Genomic DNA, 22441 nt, shown 5'->3' on the forward strand with positions numbered 1-22441 from the left:
GAATTTCTCCATGTAATATCGCTGCCTCTGGTACTGTAATAAACATTTAAATCTTGCAACAATTTTATCCCATTGCATTTTATGATGTGATGTGATTTGTGGTGTTTTACTACATGGTAGACTTATGCTTTGACTATTTCCTTACAACATAATGTCCTGTTTATCAAATGGAAAATATTTGCCTATCGGTTGACGCATTACTGTGAAAATGTCTTTGGCCCATATTCTTTTGGGGAGAGGGGGTGGGTGGAAGCCTTTAAGAAGTACCATACTTTAGGAAAGGTGCTGTTTTAGGGCTTTTGGTAAGAGACATGTATTCTAACAGCTGAAGCAATAGTTGCCATGTCTGTTTTGGGTGTTTAACATCAATGCAGCACTCCTGCCTCACAAACTTCCTTTAGTCTGTAAAAAATGTGTTAACTCTTTTCAACATCAACAGTAATATTAATCTTAAAGTAACAACACTGGTCAAGTTTAGAAATTTTGAATACATATATAATCAATATTTAAATGGACACTAAGTAACAAAAATGACAGCAGGAAAATCTTAAAATTAATAAGCTTATTGTGTAGTTTATTTGATCCATATTCTATAGAAATTAATTGTGGTATGCTCAGATTATTAGAGACATTCAGAGCTGAATGCAAAGTGTTAACTGCTATGTTACCCATCTGAATTCATTCAGGATATTAAAATACATTACCATAAAGATATCTGGAATTACATACTGAAACTGCTTTATTTTATTAAATATAAGAAATACAATAGAATCAAAACATTCTGTGTTTTCATCCCTTGAAGACAGACAGACAGGAAAAAATTAGATACATTTTCAGGAAAGCCTTCCTTTCATATTACAACTGAATTTTAGGTTAATCCACCATATAACTTAGCTGAAATATTTATTACAGAAGTGCAGATACTGATTTTTATAATATATATATCAGGGACGAAAGGGCTCAGACTCATGAATGAATCAAGATGATACCATTTCAGAATTTATAAAATACCACGTCTCACTTGGACACAACGTCATGCAAAGATCTTTCATATCTTGAAGGTAAAGCTCAAAACTGGAATATAATGCCTAGTATTAACTTTTCTGGAGATGTCGCAAGGGATATTGCAAAATGCTTATTATATATTATCTGTTTTTGTTATTTTTCTGCTATTTGGCTTTGTATTTTTTATGATTTACATAATAATACCGGTTTGTCATGATTTTGTTTGATCTTTGTATTATCCTTTTTTAAGTAAAGCCAAAGCAACATTTATGTAAGTAAATGCAGAAGGTTTATTTTCCCAGTCCCTTTCAACATTACAGAAAAATGTATACAGAGGATATTAGCCTTTCTTCGAATTTCAGATCTTTTCACCCAGTGTTTTTGCTAATCAACAGCAGTAGATTATTTTTTGTGTATTATAATCATTCTCAAAGGATCTGCTCACGAGAGGTTTACTTTATTTTCTTAATGTACAGTATGCAGAAAACTAGATTTTTTATGTGGCTGCTCTTTTCATGCCTTTTTATTTATGTGGGGAGTAATTCTGCGTTCCAAACTTGCAGTACAACTCTATGTTATGGTTTTGAGCCTTCACTTTTTCACTGCTCTTAAGATTTAAATTCTTGATTGCCTGCTCTCATGAAAGAAGGCACACTGTTTTGCTATTGTGATAAAGCTGCATGTAGTATTTTGCAACAGCTGATGTTCAAGCATGGGAAACTGATTTACTCATGGTTGATGTGGTTGAAGACGGATTCAAAACCATCTGAGGGAAAAAAACCTGCATTACACCTGGCTGTGGATGATCTATTGATGTTATAAAATGCCATTATTTAAAACAAAAAAGAGTCTTGCCTTCATGCCCTTGTATGAATGAACTTGAATGCTCCAGTTTAGCTTCTCCCATGTATGAGATGGTTAAGGTATATACTATGGATGCTTTAAGCAAACACTTATAGGTTCATAGATAAGTATTAGGCAAGCTATCCTTGTGGGTCATTTCAAGCCTAGCCAATTTCTCTTTTTTGTGCTCAAAATAACTTATCCAATTTAATTATACATTGGCCTTAACCATCCCATGGTTGCTAATTATATATCACCCTTAAAAAGAATAACTGGAATCATACTTTAGATGATTTGAGGGGACCCATGCATGGCATAAAGCATTTTAGAGCTGCATCTGTCCACTGAGGGCAGTCCTGGGGTAAATATTCTGTTTCCCATCTATAGATCTAAGTAGCACTTGAAAATGGACAGTGATGACTTTGTTTATGTGGCTGGGAATACTGTTTCACAGCAGCTGTATCCGCTGTGAAATTTGTCCCTCCAAACCTTTCAGTTGATGTTGCAGTAGAGGTTTAGATCCCTAGACTGAGGATTTGTGATGCCATTTGAATCTGGTGATTTGCAGTAAATCCATCACTAATATTTCAGAGGCTGCCTTGTATACCAATCACTGGTCACTTCTTAACAGTCTGTATGATACAGAGTATAGTAACAGGGCTTTGAGTTGGTCCATGTAGGACATGTTGTTCAGACCTTGTATTCTTTTAGTCAAAACAGATGCATGCCAAAAGAGGAATTATAATCGATGCCTGTCCTAATGATGTCTGAGTAAAGGGAAACAATGACATCCTTAGATCTAGAAACAATCCATCCCTTTGTCGATAAACTGTGCAATACAGAAGGATTTTCTTGCAACAGTACACACACGTTGGACAAAAATTAGATCACTGTTTACAAAAGTTCCCAAATCCTGAAAAAAAATCTGGTAATGCTTGCATATTATATAAATGCTCATTCTATCTTCTCTGCACTTCTCTACACTCAATTAATCTATCACAATCCCTAAGCCTGCAGTTTAAGAGGCAGCTTTGATGATGGAGTGCCAGGCAAATGTTTAATTCTAACTTGAAACCTGGAGACAATGTCAATAGGTCTTAAGAACTCCTTGTCTTTAAGAGATGAATTCTTGTGGTAGAAAGTGCAATTTTTGCATCTATATCACGTTATCGAAATTTTACTACATCGAATCAATAAAGGTTGAAATTTGATTGAAGTAGTAAAATATCGAATAACATAAAAAAATAAATCAATAAAAAAAACTAACTAGCATAGGCAGGGGGGCAAGCCCCCCATGCACCCCCCCACACACCCCCTACTTAAATATACCAACTCTGAGACCACACTACATTGAGGTAAATGGCAATCTGCCCCTTATGGAGATTTCCGTTTATCTGCACGATGTTCTGAACTTTCGACATTGTTGTGCCGACTATATCATATTCAATATTGTCAGCTTACGACAACGTGAACTAGACCCCAATTCTGCCCGAAGGCTTAATGGTGATCAGCCAATACTTGAGGACAATTTTGGGAGATGATATCTTAGATAACATAAAGCACTACAGTGAAACCATTAACTGCTACATCAATTCCCAAAGTCAGATTTATTTCATCAGATAGAGGTCAATTTCAGTGGATGCGCTGATTGCTTTGTCCAATCACCATGCATGTTTCAGAATGTTAATGAGGTTTTATTGTAAGATATTAAATATTATAGCCTCTGCTTTCACAATATGACTTTTAAGTAAGTCATGTAATCAACTCATAACTCCTCATACGTCTACAAATGCAGTTACTTGCATGCAGAAGATACCTGTTTTAAATCACACACACACACACACACACACACACACACACACACACACACACACACACACACACACACACACACACACACCACTTGCATACATGCCCACATGCAAATACACATGCACACTTACCCGATCTCAAGACATTAGCATTACTATTTATTTGATATTTATTTATATATTCAAAACAGATACAGTCTTTACTGCAGTTCACAAAACAGGGACACAGTTGATAAGTGCTTTTATTCCTTAATAAAGGAACTCAGGAAAGTGCTTATCAACTGCGTCCCCATTTTGTGAACTGCAGTAAGGACTTGTATCTGTTTTGAGTTACATGTGTTCCTTGTGATATTTATTTATATGTTCACAATTCAGTTCCTGGGTAGAGCACTGATCACAGCATGATGAAATGCAGACACAGCTTGCGTTATATTCAAAATAGTAAAAATATGTAGCAATTGCAACCAGCAGTGGAACATAAAGTTAATTATGCTTTATTAGAGTCAGCTTATGTAATAAAACCCTGTTCCTCTTCTAAATGCATCAGACAAGCTCAGTTCATTTTTGGAAGGGTAGATCTTGTCTAGTTAATCTGGTAGATTTCTTCAGTAGGGTTATGAAGGCTATAGATGGGAGCCATGCAGTGCATGCAGGGTATCTTGACCTGATGAAGGCCTTTCACACCATTCCCCATGCTGGCATCATACAAAATCTAAATGCTTTATAAATCAACACATATATGGTGAGACATAGCAAAGTGGATAAAAGACAGAACTCACACAATGCAAGTTGCAGCTGCTTCATCTAAAAGTGTGAAGTTAACCAACAGTGTCTCTTAAGGCTTGGTGCTGGGACCTCTCCTTTTTGGTATTTACTTGTCAGATCTCTAAGCAGAAATGCAAGACTTCTAGCTAACAAAGTTTGCAAATGATTGCAAACTAGTGGATTTTGTCAAGCCACCTTATGACACCCAAACCCACCAGATTAAAGTCGACCTAGTAAATTCTTGGTGTATTAAATGGGCTCAAACTAAATGATAAAAACTATAGTATCATTACTTGTAATACACAGTCCATTCTTTTATTATGCTGTCTAGTCAACACTCCTCTCCAAAATGAAACAGACTTAGGGACCTAACTACTTGGGTTGATAGTTTACTCTCTTTTTGACCACTATGTAACGAATCCTTTTATTCAGCCCAGCTTAATACCAGAGAAATATCCTCAAGGACTAAAGAGGGAGACACTCATACTCCTCATTGATTGTTCAAGTTATTGAGTAGAATGCCCCCTTTTGAATGTATCTATCCAAGCATATCAAACAATTAGAATGACCCAAAAGATTTGCAACCAAAAAGATCAAAGACCTAAAGTCCTGAGTTACCGACAGAGACTGGAAGCTCTATCCCCTTATTCATATAGACTACTGATGAGAAATCTTTGTCTCGCTTATCACACTATTTGGGATCAGGTTGTCATGGATCTCTGTTTCTCTGCAAATACAATATCTCCAACAATAGAATCAGGGACCTAAATCTTCACCAACAAATAAATAAAACACAGTGGCAGGATAAACCTCCTCTGCATGTTAAGCAGTTTGACTCACTATCATCTTTTAAACATACACTTCATAACTGCTTTGGTAGCTCATAGGTTCATAGGTAGGTACTAGGCTATTGGCCTTAGGGCTTATATAAGCCTAGCCAAAAAGGTACCCTGGCTTTCGCCACCCAAGAAAATTATTTTCCTGTGCCCCTGTTGAGCACAGCCACAGAAGTGATCCCCAGGGTGAATTTCCTATCTCCCATCCAATCATCAACATTTTTCTTGAAGAGTGCTAAATAGGAGCTTTGTTTGATATACATAGTTTGTTCCAGAGTATGGGAAGTCTCTGGGACAGGAATCTATCCCTCAAGCATGTTCTGTTTATTGTGGTGATAAGGTTTAGGTCCCTAGAGTGTGTAGCACGGAGTGATTGGGATTTCTTTAAGTGGAGCATGTCCAACAGCTCTGGGTTTGACATAGCTTTGTATGTTAGGCAGAGATCGTCTTTGAGTAGGCGATATGCGTTGGAGTAAAGCTGGAGTTTTTTGAGATGGTCTGCGTAGGGCATCTGTTTGAGGCTGGTAATCCCCTTTGTGAGGTATTTCTGTGGCCTTTCTAGTTGTTGTAGATGTCTTGTGAGGTACATACCAAAAGGGGCATTATACTCTGTAATGGGTCTAATGAGTGATGAGCAGAGGGGAACAATGACCTCTTTTTTCCTGGATGAGAAACCTTTTGTGATGAGGTGTGCCACGTAGAAAGATTTCCTGACTACTGTGGCGATGTGATTATCAAAGAAGAGACTACTGTCCACTTGTGTCCCAAGGTCTCTTATCACACTTTCGGTGTTAAGTAGACTACTACCTATGTGGTAATTCATGGGTATAGAGTTTTTACCAAAAGGGATGACAATGCACTTTTTGGCATCGAGCTTGAGGCCATGGTTTGACACCAGGAATCTGTCTCAGTGAGGCCCTTTTGTAGGATGTCCACATCATTAGGAGTTTCCATTACAGCTCCTAGTTTGCAGTCATCTGTGAACTTCATTAGCCAAAGACATTCTGTGTTAGCCTGTACGTCTGAGAAGTAGATACCAAACAGGAGAGGACCCAGGACTGAACCCTGTGGTACTCCACTTGTCACTGGTCTGAAGTCGGATTTAGAGTCTGCTACTTTCACAGTGTGGGTTCTGTCAGTGAGACAGTTGGCAACCCATATTGTGACATAGGGATTTATACCTAGTTTAGTGAGTTTATCTATAATTCCAGAGTGTGGGATGGTGTCAAAAGCCTAGGTGAGATCTAGATTGGGTGTGTGAACCACCTTACCCTCATCTACGGCTTTGGTGACCACTTCAAAGAAGTCTATCAGGTTTAGGTGGTCTGTCTTTTACAAACCCAAACTGGGTGGGGTACAGAGTTTGGAGATTACTAATGTCATTGTTTATAAGTTCCATGATGATACGTTCCATAGCCTTGCAGACCAGGCCCATCAAACTAATGGGGCGCTAGTTCCTGGGGTCCCTGGTGGCTCCATCTTTCTGGAGTGGGATAACCATCGCTGTGCACCATTCAGTGGCCACAAAGCCTGTGGTGAGGCTATGATTGAACATGGTACTTAGGTGGGGTGCCAGTTCGTTCTGTAGTTTGTGTAGAACGCAGCCTGGGATGTTGTCAGGTCACATGGATGCTGTGTTTTTGGCTTTGGAGAGTGTGTTTGTTACGTGTGCAGCCATGATTACAGGGAACTTTGCATTCTTCCGGTATAGAGATGGGCCCTATAGGGTATGAGAGGGGGGTAAAGTTAGCACTGAACCTATCTGCCAGGATGTTGGCAATATCAGTTGGTTCTGTACATTTAATGCCATTGTGCTGTAACTCAGAGCAGATCTGAGTGTTGCCATTGAGATTCTTGACATAGCTATAGAATGCTTTGTGGTTGTCTTTAGAATCAGTGGCAATTTTGTTTTCATAACTAGCTTTGGAGGATTTTATGAGGTATCTCATCTTTTTACTGAGGCTTATCAGGGAGTTCCTCCAATCATGGGATTTTACTCTTTTTGCAACAGTTTCTTTCTTCTGTTGTATAGTTTGTTTATGGCAGAGGACCACCAGATTGGCTTCCTTTTTTTGGAGGATAGCATCTTGGCTCTGTTAGGGATTGCATGATCCATGCACTCTTGTAAGTGCTTATAAAGTGCATTTGTGTAGGATTCAGCAGTCATACCTCTATTGTCGTCTGCATGGGTGTTGTGAATTTATTTATTTTTTTTTATTTTACATTTGTTGACCGGGATAGTCCAACTGGATATATTTACATTTTCAGCAGAGGCCCAGAGAGAAAAGCTCCAAGACATTACCTATCAGCCTACTGGTACCATAGGAAGTGTACTTCTTCAGTAGATTAATAGAGAGAAAAAACAAAGCAACAGCGAGAGGTATAATAGCCAACAGAGGTAGTCATGGATGAGGTGAATACTGTCAGTCAGGATTATTGCAAGGGCATAACCCTTGTGAATTTAGAAGGATTCTTAGTTGCTTTTTAAACAGTGGAGTGGATGAAAGGGATGTTAGTTCAAGTTGGAAGCTTGTTCCAAATGTTACCAACAGAGTTAGTGAACAGGCAGTCCCCAGACTTGTTGTTGGCTTTTAAGGTATATATTAGTATCCTATTGGCAGATTGTAGGGTTGTTAAGTAGTTATATGGGCTAATAAGCTTACATGTACAGTATGGGAGTGTATGTGGGATTATGCAGAGTTTTATGAATAATTGTAAGTTGCTATATAAGAAGCTGACTTTGCAATTCCAGCCAACCTAGTAGTTTGAGATTGTGGCAGTGACGGGTTCTAAATGGGGATCCAGTGGCAAATCTGGTTATGTTATTATAAGATGTTGCCAATTTATTGATATTGCTTTTGGAGAGGTTTGTATAAATTGGGGAGGCATAGAGAAGGGTGGAAAGTAGATGAGTTTGGGCGATAGTAGACCTAGTTGAAGCTGTGAGAAAGGGTTTAAGTCTATAAAGGGAACCAAGTTTTTTATTAACTGATTTAATAGTTAGGTTAATATGTGTGTCAAAGTTAAGATTATTATCAATTGTTACACCTAGAAGTTTGGTGGTTATATCGGGAAGTATTTTAGTACCATTGTTGGATGTGATTGTACAGTTAATAGTGGTGTACTTTAGGGTGGGAGTGAATAATAATAGTTTTTTTTTTTGGGTTAAGGAGGAGACAGCGTTGATGGAACCATTTTTCTACTAAGTTAAATACTGTTTGGGTCTTGGTTTGAAGCTCTGCAGGTGAGGAGGCGCTAGATATTAATGTCGAGTTGTCGGCGTATTGAATGCAGTTGGCCTGTGGAATGGATGTTTTCAGATCATCAATGAAAATGGTAAAGAGGAGCGGTCCAAGAATGGAGCCTTGAGGGACACCAAGAGGGATAGGGAGCTGAGTGAATAGTTTATTGTCCCAGAGGACTGCTTGCTGTCTGTTTCGTAAGTAGGAGTTAATCCACTTGACTGTTTGGGTGTCAAAAGAGAAAGATCTAAGTGTATCTGACAGTAGTTGATGATTCACCATGTCAAATGCCTTTGAGAGGTCAATAAAGAGGGCTGAGGACAGTAAGTTGTTGTTATGGTTTTTATTAATGCAGTCTGAAAAGGATAGGAGTGCTGTTGTTGTACTAAGGAATGGCCTAAAGCCATGCTGGCAGCCTGCTAGTAGGTGGTTTTGGAGAAGATAATCAAGTATTTGATGATGAATACATCTCTCCATAGTTTTTGCTAGTGGGGAAAGTAGGGCTATGGGGTGGAAGTTGGAGAGTTCATTTGAGTTACCTCCCTTGTAGAGGGGTATAATGTGTGAGACTTTCCATAGATATGGGATGGAACATTCTGTAATTGTTCTTTTTATTAGTATAGCAATTGGGTAGGCAAGTACTCCAGGGAGTTTGGTGTGTATGAAGGATGTAGGGACAGATTGGAGGTGGAGAGTGTGGGGTAAAGATGTTGTGAGGGGTGGCTCAGTAGTGGTAACAGGTGGTGTGGGAGTAAGGTATTAGCTAAAGATTGGACTGTTTCAGAGAAAAATTTGTTAAAAATATCAACAATCTGGCTAGAAGAGTTTTGAGTCAAATTAGAGGGGGTGGGTGTTTTGGCATGTCCAGAGTGGAGCAATTATTCCTGACCAGAATTTGTGTGGGTTTTAATGTTGGGACTGTTGGAATTTGAGGTAATAGTTTTTTTTTTATCAGGGAATATTGATTTTTTGTAGCATTTCTAAGCTGTCTAAACTTTAGGTGATCAGTAGAGTTTATAGTTTTCCTCCATTTGGACCAGGTTTAATTTCTCAGTCTCATTTTTTGTCTAGACTCCTTTGTGAGCCAAGGAGCAGGTTTGTTCCTAATTCTAACAGTGCAAGAGGGAGCATGATGTTCCCGAATTTGTAAGAATTTATTGTTAAAGAGACTGCTTCATCAAGAGGCAGGGATTTTACGGGTGACCAATTGCAAGCTTTAAGCTCAGCTTGAAAGTTAACTAGATTAAGATTTTTCTTGTTTCATGTGGTTCTAAAGTTAGTTTGGTTGGGAATTGAGGTATTCTGTCTAGATATAAAGGTCAGGGAATGGTCACTAATATCATCAGGGAGTAAGCCCGTTTTGTATAATTGGGGACTACTGTTAACTAATATCCAGTCTAAGGTAGTTTTTTTGTTGCTAGGTTTATGGGTTCTGGTAGGGTAGGTGATGGTTTGATGAAAGCCATAAAGATTGATGTGAGTAGTTGGATTTACAGATGTACAACATTTCCAATCAATATTAAAATACCCAAGGATTATAGTTTCTTGTGGGAAGTAGGTGGAGAGCCAACTAAGGGTTTTTTCAATAATATTTATGTTATTAGCAAATAATGTATATGGATTTGTTTGCATTGACTTGGCATTTAGATATTAAGATCTCGGCATTACTAGGTGAGGGTGGTTGAGTATCTAGTGAGGTGACCTGTAATTCAAATTTGAAAAGTATTGCCATCCCACCACCCTTTTTATTAAGACGGTCTAGTCTCAGGATGCTGAAGCCAGGTGGGAGAATAACATTGTCTTTAATAACTGGTTTGAGCCAGGTTTCTGTTATACATAGGATGTCGAAGAAATGTAAATCTTGCAGGGCGTGCAGCTCGGTGATTTTATTATTTTATTATTTATGCTGCGTATATTTAGGTGAGCTATGATAAGAGAGTTTGAGGTTTTCATGGGGGTATGTGATGTGGAGGGGTAGTAAGATTAGGTATTATAAGTGGAAATGTTGGGACCTGGGTTTGGATGAATGTCCCCATGTAGTAATAGGTGCTGATGGGGATTCTGTGAAGGTTTCCCAAGTTTACATAAGATAGGGTCAGTTTTCCTGGTTTGGCAATGCTTAATATGGGTTAGTCTATGGAACTGTGGTCTCAGGTAGGATAATGAGGATGTAATATTACTATGGGTTTGCAAGACTAGAAAAGATAAAGTGGTTGTTTGTTTTAAGGGGTGGTGAAATTTAGTAAGGCTTAGGTCTTCATAGCAGGAGAGGCTGTGGGATAGAAGAAGGATGGTAAGGACAGTGGACTTGAGGAGTAGGTTAAGATAGCTTTGTAAGACAGTGATAGCCATAGTAGGAGGTGTGGTATGGGTAAAAGATGGAGAGTAGTGATTGAGGAAGCACAAAGATAAGGGTGTGTCTATCCAAACAGAAGGGTAGGTAAATTGGGAATTTAAGTAAATTGGGAATTTGAGTAAATTAGTATTAATTAGATAAGTATGAAACAAAATCAAGTGAGCTATAGGTCGATGATGGTTAGAGGTGTGGCTAAGGAAGTATAAGGTTAGGTGTGCTAGGGGTGAGTAGGATTTTTGGGTAGGGTAGGGGAGCGGAGTGAGCCTGCAGGGTGAATGGAGCAGGCAAGAGCAATAAGGTAGGTACAGCAGAAAAAAGTATCAGCTGTCTTTTAAAGTTATGGCTAGATAAATAAGAAATGAGAGTAAAATAATGGGAAAAAGGATGTTATCTTATCTAAAATATAAATATTAGTTATTGTGGTAAGAGTGAAATTTCCTAAGAGTTTAGCAGGGGGAAAAGATTTGAAGATAGTCACTGTAAAAAAGGTCTAAGACTTTTGGGATTTGCAGGTTAAAAACTGAGTTGATAGAATAGTGCTACCTAGTGGACATCGGGGAAAATACCAACTAGGAGAGGTAAGTAAGAGGTTCGTCCAGTCAAAAATAAAAATAGGTCTAGGGAATAAAGACTGGGGGAGGAATAGTGGCTAGGAGTCTGCGGTAAGCTGCTGAAACTCTCACGGAGGGGTTCGCAATCACCCTAGGCATTCAGGAAAAATAGGTATTAACAACATACATGTACATTTGCTTTAGGCTAAAAGCTTTTATGTGAGGCTTGGTAAGCCATCAGCTTCAGGAGTGTCTTCAGGTTTGCATGGTGGTTTTCCTTTTAGTTTTTGTGGCAGGGAGGGAGCACCCGGAACACGAAGCACGGAACTGTAAGAAAGGAAGAGAGAACACCAGATTAGAATGCTTTAGCTATGAAGAGTGAGAGGAAAAGGGGGATGTATGGGTGAAAGAGCATATAAGTAGTGGAAATGAAAGTTATAGTGAGAGTACTGAGGTGCGAGATAGGTAGTGAGAGGGAGTATAAGAGGTGAAAAAATTAGCAGAGAGAGGGAGAAATAATGGGTAGCAGCCAAAAGAATAAAAGTAAGCAGTAGTAGGAGGTCAGGTGAACAAAGTAAAGGTTGGCAGTGAACCCCCTGCAGTAGTCACTAACACTCTACCACAGAGGTATGCAATAAAACCGTATCTCTTAGCCATAAACACTCTAATATGTTAACTAAAAGTTATCTAACACACTACACTCTACAGCAAAGGTTGGCAATAAAACTTTATATCTTATCAATAATACTCTACAGTCCTAATACTTGTCCTTTACATCTTCTGTAATCAATGGGTGGGCTAGGAATAACAAGGGTCAACATCAAGGCTTGGTTTAAACAGCAGGAAAAACAGAGGTACTGAACATACACAGTAACATGGGAGAGGAAATACAAGAAGTAAAGGCAGTAGCAGTTAACAAGAATGTATCGAATATTCAACATAGGACACAGTTAATAGATAGTTGAAACAGACATTCAGCATAAGACATCAAACTAAATCCCAGGGGAAATAACTAATACACCATTAGATATCCCAGACATAGAGAGCATATTATTTAACTGGTAGCAATGATGGGCTATCAAAGTAAACAGCTACCAAAGGCTAACTTGCTGCTTACAGTAATAATAGGAAGCCTGTATTTGTCTCTAAATGAACATGAGAAGTTTTAAGCAAGCCAGAGAGACGTAGTATAGCGTTGTGTATACTATAACCTCAGTGTTACAGTTTGCATGTCTGTCTTGCGTTCACGTTTAAAAAACATCTCCATACAGCATAAATGTAGTCATTACAAGTAATTAAAGCCCATTTACCCATAGCTAACCACTCACAGACTAAAATCTTAAAATAATCCTTGCCTCGATAAGTTCATTCCCTTAAATTAGGCATCCCAAAATGTAAAAGGGTTATCCTAAATACTTAACAGCTAAGGGAGAATAGGGGGTAGTAAACCCACACTAAAACTCCTAGAGTTTAGCGCCTATTTCAAATTAGATTGTTACGGCAAAGGTATAACCTATTATGTTGTGCTGCCAACTAAGCCAAACTGCCACTCAATTCCACGCTAGTCCCATGGATTAGGAAAACATAAATTTAAGCGAAAAGGCTAAGCATTAGAGCCTAATCAGGTCTGGAGGAGACCGACAGAAAAATTTGCCTTCCTTTTTTGCAGGCACAAATATAATGTAGTAGGAATAGGCACAAGCCACGTGTTTAGAGAATATGCACTGCAATTCCTCTATTCGAGATGTGGTTGCAGACATAACCTAGATATCTCTGAACAGCTTGGGCACACTAGGTATAATTCTTTGCGTAATGCATGCAATTAAACTAAAAAGAAGAGAACCTAGAATTCAATTATAACATAAAAAGGACATGGCCTTTTGGCACAATCTATTTCTTTGAAATTAACAATATACCACGAGCTAGACAGACTCAGAGTACCTTAAGAGCATATCGCTGTTATAAAAACTAACGCAAGTTGCCAATAATATAAGCCATATCAAACACACATACTAGCTGAGGCAAAAGTGAATGGAAACAATTCTGGTGCGAGTCCCTTTTCAGATCCATACAACTGCACTCATAATACAAACTCTAGATGCGATAAAGCTCTGGCACAAATACAGCCTTTGCTATATAAGTAACTTAAGATATATTGCTCCTTAGTTAGTCTAGCAGAAATACAGACATTAACTAACAAATCCAGTAATACTACATAACACGTTAACAACCAACCGTGAGTCAAGTCAAGCAGCTCAACCGCAGACCTAGCATGGAGTGGAGTTTAAAAATGGTGCCACAGGTACTACCTGGTATAAGTAAATTCAGGGGCGGTAACAGGCTAGAGGAGGAGATATAAAAGAAGGTAGTGACCAGATCTGGGGTCTCAGAACTAGGAGGGACAAGAAGCAAGGGAGGGACAAGAGCAATAAGGTAGGTACAGCAGAAAAAAGTATCAGCTGTCTTTTAAAGTTATGGCTAGATAAATAAGAAATGAGAGTAAAATAATGGGAAAAAGGATGTTATCTTATCTAAAATATAAGTATTAGTTATTGTGGTAAGAGTGAAATTTCCTAAGAGTTTAGTAGGGGGAAAAGATTTGAAGATAGTCACTGTAAAAAAGGTCTAATACTTTTGGGATTTGCATGTTAAAAACTGAGTTGGTAGAATAGTGCTACCTAGTGGACATCAGGGAAAATACCAACTAGGAGAGGTAAGTAAGAGGTTTTTCCAGTCAAAAATAAAAATAGGCCTAGGGAAAAAAGACTGGGGGAGGAATAGTGGCTAGGAGTCTGCGGTAGGTTGCTGAAACTCTCACGGAGGGGTTCACAATCACTCTAGACATTCAGAAAAAAATAGGTATTAACAACATACATGCACATTTGTTTTAGGCTAAAAGCTTTTATGTGAGGCTTGGTAAGCCATCAGCTTCAGGGATGTCTTCAGGTTTGTAAGGTTGTTTTCCTTTTAGCTTTTGTGGCAGGGAGGGAGCACCCGGAACACTTTAATGTACATTTGCTTTAGGCTAAAAGCTTTTATATGAGGCTTGGTAAGCCGTCAGCTTCAGGGGTGTCTTCAGGTTTGTTAGGTGGTATTCTTTTAGTTTTTATGGCAGGGAGGGAGCGCCCGGAACACTTTACGTGAGTCAAGTCAAGCAGCTCAACCATAGACCTAGCATCAGGGAAACATGGACGCTATGGAGTGGAGTTTAAGTGCCACTTCTGTCTTAAGAAGTGTGAAGTTGGCTGTTGAAAATTTATTTACAGATTTATGCCAGAATGGACTGACATACACCTCCTGGAGAAAGAAGGTGCTGCCTGAGTGAGGGAACTGACAAGAGGAGAATGGTTGTGAAATAAGAGAAAGAAGATGCTGTCCAAAGGCAGGAAGGAACAGTTTCTGAACTGGAATCATTCCTGCCTTGGCTTAAGCAAATAAGACACCTCTTAAGACAATCTGAAGCTAACTATGAATCAAAACTAGCCTTCTTCACTAAGGATAACCACAAGGCCTTCTATAGCTATGTCAGAAAAATTAATGGAAACCCCAGATGTGAGCAGGACTAGTCATCAATAGCATCACATATACTGAATCGACGGACATAACCAACCTGCTAGCTGATAGGTTCAGTGAAACCCCCCACATCCCCATCACATATCCCCCAAAGCTTCCCTACCACCTGCTGTCCACCTAGATCTCCAAGTAGCGCGTTGTAAATGCTTTCTCCAAAGCCAGAAACACAGCCCCTGTGGGACCTGATAATATCCAAGGTTGTGTTCTAAATGGATTAAAACAGGAACTAGCTACACCACTGGGTACTCTTTTTAACCACATTCTAAGCACTAGTTTTGTACCTGTTGAATGGAAAATGGCAACTTTCATCCTATTACATAAAGGAGGTTCCTCCACAGACCCTGGCAGCTATAGACCCATAAGCCTGACCAGCCTAATCTGCAAGGCTATGGAAAGAATAATCATGGACCTTATGAACAAAGATACAGGAGACCTCCAAATCCTTGACCTGACCCTGTTTGGCTTTGTTAAAGAAAGATCCTGCCTCTTGAACTTGGTGGACTTTTTTGAGGCACTCACCAAAGCCCTGGACAAAGACAAATCCATGCATATGGCCTACCTCGACCTCATCAAGGCCTTTGACAATATTCCCCATTCAGACATAATTAATAAATTCACCCAGCTGGAGATTAACCCATATATTTTCAAGTGGGTTGCAAACTAGCTCACCAGTAGAATGAACACAGACAAAATATGTGACTCTACCCTCACCAGCAGACCCATAACCAGTAATGTTCCACAGGGTTCTGTGCTGGGATCCATACTGTTTACAACCTACTTCTCAGATGCACATGCTAAAACAAAAGGCTTTTGGCTGACAAAGTTTGCTGATAATTGCAAACTGGGTGCGGTCACAGAGTCTCCAAACAATGTCAACATCCTACAAGAGGGTCTTACAAAGACAAACGGCTGGTGCCAAAGTCACGGGCTAAAACTCAATACAAAAAAATGCATTATCCCCTTCGGCATTGGTTATGTCCTGCAGATTACCAAATTAATGACACCTTAAGCACACAATCAGTGGTGAAAAATTTGGGCATTACAGGTTGACAGCAACCTTTCCTTTGACCACCATGTCTCCACAGTGGTAAGAAAGGCTTTCTACATCACCCACCTCATAGATAAGGACATTGCATCCAGAAAAAAAGAGGTTATACCCCCCCCCTGTACACCTCATTCATCAGGCCATTAATAAAGTACAATGCTACCTTTGGTATGTAACTTACCAGGCACCTGCAGCAACTGGAAAAACCTCAAAGGTTTCTTACAAAGAAAATGAAGGGTCTTCATAGCATATATCATACACTGACAAACTGAAATCACTGTCACTATACTCTGTATCTTACAGACTGCTCAGAGGTGAACTCGGTCTTGCATATAAGGCAATCTCAGATCTTGATCCAATGGAAATGTTGTACATTTATAAATCAAATGGTATAAAATGCACTTGCTCTAGGGAACTCAACCTAGTATGCAACATCAACAGAACTTGCCAAAGAGACAGATATGTCCACAGAGGTTACCTCTCTTCTGGAACAAACTTTCAATTCAGGTGAAGGAAAGTCCCTTGCTGATCCTATTCAAGCGTAATTTGGATGACTGGATGGGAAACCGCAAATTCACCCCGGGAGTTTCACCTGTGCCCCTCTTGGACAGAGGCAGTAGTTGTTGACTTAGTTCCGCTTAATATCTTGATATTCTTGGGAACAGAGGTTGTACTTGGCTAGGCTTGTAAGGGCCCTAGTAGCCTCCTATAATCCTATGAGACTCACTGGCCTTAAAATATCTATGAATCTATAAATCTTTATAACTTCTTTGCAAAATTAATTATATTTTCATAGATTCAATTGACTGCCTCTGCTTCTGTGAAGATCATCTCTCTCATAATATTTCTGAACTAGCCACCAGCCTCATGCTGTGTTCTTCTCCATGAAACAATTTTAGTTTCAAATGTATCATATTCCTGCTTGGAAGGACCAATTGCTTCAGTAATATATATACAACCATTTAGATTCAGTCCTAAAGGTTAATTCATTCAAATATTAGCCTTTCACCAGCAAGAAATGAGTACATGGGATGACTGACTGTTTCTAGTTCACTCTGCCCAGTGACTATAGATGATTATATTTAGATGGTGTGTTCAAAATGTAAGTCTATCATTACAAAATAAGGATGATTGATGTTTCAGAATATATACTGCGAGCATGGGGTTGTCCTCACAGACTGTAAGTCTGGTGTTTCTTTTGCATAGATCATAATAAATCTGGTATAGTTCACTAGATTGTGAAGCATTTTTCTATTTGGATAAAATGAAGATTGAAAACATTAGTAAAACTCATCAAGGAAAGATCTAACAGCTGAAGATTTTTTAAAGCCTGAATTACAAAAGGGTGTCATTACTTTATTTGAGTTTTATATTTATGCTATGGACAAAAAATGTTCAGGAATGACAAAGGCCACTAAACCACATTGATACTGCGCTGTTGTGGCTACTGGTTTCAGACTGTCTTTATGGTGCTGTTTCCTGGACAAATTCAAACATGTATGAACCGATAAGATGACAAGTTTACACCACAAGCTTTACCATCATGGCAAGACAGCATCACAAGATATCCTGCCTATACCTTTATAAGTATGGGATACTTAAAAAGACCCATCAGCATATATTCCTTTGATCCCTGATGTTAAATCCTAGTCATTTATACAAACAATATATATATATATATATATATATATATATATATATATATATATATATATATATATATAGGTTAGGTAGCTGAGATTTAAACTGAGCAAAAGGAAAAAAAGGCAGTATCTTCATCAGCGGGGAACTCTTTTATTCTGGCTGGTCCAAATACCACCTTTTATTCTTTGCAGGTTTGTGGAGAATTTGCAATTTCACCACAGTAGTGCAGTTTCAGAGTTGGCGCAGTTGGTATATATAATTATCAGGGAGTGTGGGGTACAGAGGAACTGGATCCCAACCCCACAAAAACAATTTATTTGTTTTTATCTTATTGTATTTTTTGAATAGTTGTGATTTAAGTATTTTTGTCTGACATTTCTAGGTTCAATGTAGTGAGAATTAGAGCATGTGCTATATATAGACAGACATGCAGGCTCAGTATTGAGTATTCTGTGGTCTGCACGTTGTGTATATTGATATCTGCCTGTATTCTTTGTCTATATTTTTCTAAACATGTCTGCCTGAGTTTATCACTCAGTGATGTATGCACTGTCTCTTTTTTGGTATGTGGGGCTTTTCTCCCTGGGCCTCCCCTGAAAATGGACATATATCCAGTCGGACTATCCCAGTCAACAAATGTAAAATAAATAAATACATTTCCATTGGCTAGCTTGTCTGAAATTGCTTGTATTTAGGCAATACATTTGCAAGGGCCTGTGCTCAGTTTATAGGAGCTGCTCTAGGATTGGTGTGCGCGCTCTAATCTCTGGAGTGAATCCAAATGAAATACAAGCAGCCTTTGAAGTCTACAGAAAAATATTCACTGTACTGCACTTTTGAACTGTGTTTTACTGAACTGCCACCTACTTTTAACTCTTTTAGCTGTTTTAATTGTTTAAATGTTTTGCTGCCTCACTGTTTCAACTGTTTGCTTTTTGAGACTGTTTTTCCTGCACTTTGTATTTTTTAGTACTTGTTTATTTTATAGCATAGATTAGATTCAGATTTACTGAATCTAGACTGTTTGGCATTATCTGAGCTCTAAAACCTGCCATCTTACATTAAGAGGGCCCCCTCCACCCTTGTGGCAGAAGAGTGCAGCAAAGGACCCATCTGAGTTGGCAATTGTTGGAATAAGGTGCATTATTGAGCATTTCCATTGGCCAACTTGTTTGAAAATTGCTTAACTTGTTTTAAAAAGGTTTCTCACAGTTGCTATAAAAGCCCTGCATTTGCACAGGTTTGTATCTGTTTTAACACAGCTCCATAGAGTCTGGCAACTAGCCACTGCTCTACGATCTTCATCTGAGCAATCTGAAGCATCTGTTTACACACAGCACATCTTCAGCAGTACCGCACAGTGGAGGTAACCATTGGTGGTTACAGACGCAAAAGCTAAAGTAGATTTATTTTCCCTTAGAAGCTGCCCATACTCCAGCTGAGGAGTCCCTTAAATTGCACTTAGCTGCTCGGAGAGCATCTCAGCTTGGCTTTCTACAGCATTTGCCACTTTAAATGAACTCTCTTAATCTCTAATAGTCTCATACCCCTTAAGAGCCCCAATAGTATAGGCCCACTATTAAGCCTCCAATTAAACTACATCCTTCCTCATTAAAGTAAGCAAATTTATACCTACTATTATGAATGGTCAGTTCTCATCCACTTCTGCAAGCCTGACTGACATGGGTATCCTTAAGCAGTGTAACAAAAAACACACAATAAACGGTGTGGTTTGGAGTACTTACAGCCTGCTTGCTCTTTTGTTATTTTACCAGTTTGTTCTTTTTTGGAGTTCTTTCATCCTTAAGCAGTGTAGCAATTGCCTCATGTACACTGACAACCCATTATTCCTAAACCAATCAAGCATCATTTGTGAGAGATGCATATACAGTTAGAATTTATAATCCTTGCTCTCTCATTCATGGAACAGTGACACTGAACAGGTTGTCACCTCACATATTACACCTCCTGCACAAACCACGCTCTCAACACATAAACCATCATATATGGAGGTACTCACCAGAAATTTATGTAAACACCAGAGAGCTCTGAAACACAAACATGCTACACCTATTACAGTACCTACAGCACTCAATATACATAAAAACACAAGCACAAATGTCTCATAAAACAAGCTCCTAAGGCAAAGCACATGTAAACAAAATATTTTGGTCATAGGTGACTCTACTGTGAGACACACAGATGTCCCACTCATCAGGCTACACAAGGAGAACATTACAGTCTACTGTCAGGTGCCAGGAACTGCCACTCATGTCTCTCCACAACAAATGCTGTTATGACTCCATTATAGTTCATATTGGTGTGTACCTCACTGAACTATTTGAAGATAGACATGACTGAGCTATTTGAATATGTCTCAGGCAGGTATGTCCCTAGCCTTGAGCAGCATACTACCTTCACCTAAGATGATACCATGGTATAAACAAAAAATTATTGACTTCAACAATTAACTTAGTTTCAGGTGTCATTCTAAGGAGAGCCAGTACCTGTCAGCCTGGGATGACATGGTAGATAGACTCCACTGCTTTGCCAGAGATGGTCTTCATCTATCACCTCTGGGATTTTGGTTACTGGCTAAGGTTCTTGCCTCCCGCATAGTGCCTTTTTTAGCATTGTCACAACAACAAAATTCCTGATGTAAAAATACCTTCAAAAAGCAAACTCAAGGTTATGCTGCTAAACACTAGGCATCTAAACCTAAAACTTCACTCAATGGAAGCAGCCCTCACCTTAGAAGATTCTGACATCTATACAGTCGAAGAGACTTGGTTCAAGGCAGCAGAAAGCACCCCAGCCATACTGAGTTGTAATGCCTTTCACACATTCACTTCACTAACTGAAAGTGTGAGAACTAAAGGAGGTGTAGTATCGATATTCATCAAAGATACATACATCTCAAGATTGGTTAATCATAACAATTCCCTTGAACTAATCCAGATTCAATTGATTGTAGGTAAGATCCCTCTCCAAGCTATTGCCAGTTATAGGACCCCCTTCATGGACCAGGATACCCACACTGCATACATAGATATACTTGAATTGATAAGATGCAACCAAATGCCCTGGTTTTAGGTGACATAACTACCCATCTATAGATTGGGTAAATTATATAACACACTTATCCAAAGGTTCTTGGACTTCATCAACTCCAATGCCCTGGATGAGTTGGTTGACATACCAAAAAGGGGTCCATACATTCAGGATCTGGTGCTCACTAACATGGGTCATTGTTGCACCACCCCAGTTGTGTGGACCTCCCTAGTAAGGTCTGATCATAAATCAGTCTACTAGAAGTAACAATAACACCTGCCCCCCCCCCCCCCCTTAGCAGCAAGTAGTCTAAAAACTTTTCCAACTCTAAGCTTGAAAAGAGTAAACACATTTTTTTGCAGAGTAAAGGAAGTTTGTGAAGTTTTCTTTATAATATAGTAGAAAACTGATAAAGGCAAGAATGTTGCATTGAAGTTAAACATCCAAAACAGACATGACAACTATTGCTTCAGCTATTAGAATACATAGGTTCATAGATTCATAGGCTCGTAGATTAGTACTAAGCTAACTGCCCTTGTGAGCCATTTTAAGCTTAGCCAATTATCCCTTGTGAGATTCAAACCCTGCACTTTGTGTTTGTAAGGCAAATACCTTAACCATTAGGCCACCCTTCCAATCCTATGTCTGATAACCAAAGCCTTAAAACAGGACCCTTCTCCAAAACCAATTACAACATAATATGTGACAGCATTAATAGCTTCATAACCCCACCCTCACTGATGGCATGGACACCTATACTGGACTTTACACCAATGCCTTGCATAAGCATCTATACAATGTATTGTCTCATCTCAGCTGTACCTGATAGGATCAAAACAAGATCCACCATTAACAGGTTATGCAATAAGAGAAAGAAATTGCTGTCCAAGAGCAGGAATGAAGGTCTCTGAGTTGGAAGCATTCCCTCCTCGGCTTAAACAAATAAAACACCTAGTAAAGCCTTCTGAAGCTAACTATGAATTCAAATTATCCTCTTTTGCTAAGGATAACCTAAAGGCCTTCTTTAGCTATGTCAGAAACCTTAAAGGAACAACCCAGATTTGCACAGAACTGGTTGTAAATGGCACCACATATACTGAACCTGCAGAAATAGCCAATCTTCTAGCTGACAAGTTCAGTGAAAACTTCTACTTGCTATCCACACCAGATACTGAAAATCACACTTCTCCTTAAAACTTCTTTTTGCAGGGGGGGACTCCCCTCCACCCCCACATGGTAGTCAAGCCCTCCAACACCCTCCAGACTTATATATACCATCTCTAAGATCGCCATACCTTGGAGAAAAGGGAATATTCCAAAAATGACTTGCTATATGTAAGTCCATTCATTTGGACAATCAGTCTCTGTATTTTGGGACTCATTCTAGCAGGTCCTGACATTTCAAATGATTACTGGTCTTCTATAGGTGCATTTGTAGAAATTCCTGACAGCCAAGCAGTACAGCTAAAATGGACATTTCAAGCTGGACATACCACATCTGTGTGCTGGTCACCGCTCTAGAACAGTAAAGCTGAGTCTTCTGTAACAGGACTGCTTCAGTTCTGAACAGAGCAGCACCACCAACTTAGCAATGTCATAGTTCCCTAATTCCAGAGTATCTTCATCAGCATGAAGCTCTTTTCTTCTGGCCTGTCCAAATACCCTAGACTATATTTTTAAAGGAATGTCTATAGTGTTGAGGATACCCCACAGAGACTT

Source organism: Protopterus annectens, chromosome 15.part0 (genome assembly GCF_019279795.1).
Source record: "Protopterus annectens isolate FY-2018-M chromosome 15.part0, PAN1.0, whole genome shotgun sequence".
Lineage (NCBI taxonomy): Eukaryota > Metazoa > Chordata > Ceratodontiformes > Protopteridae > Protopterus > Protopterus annectens.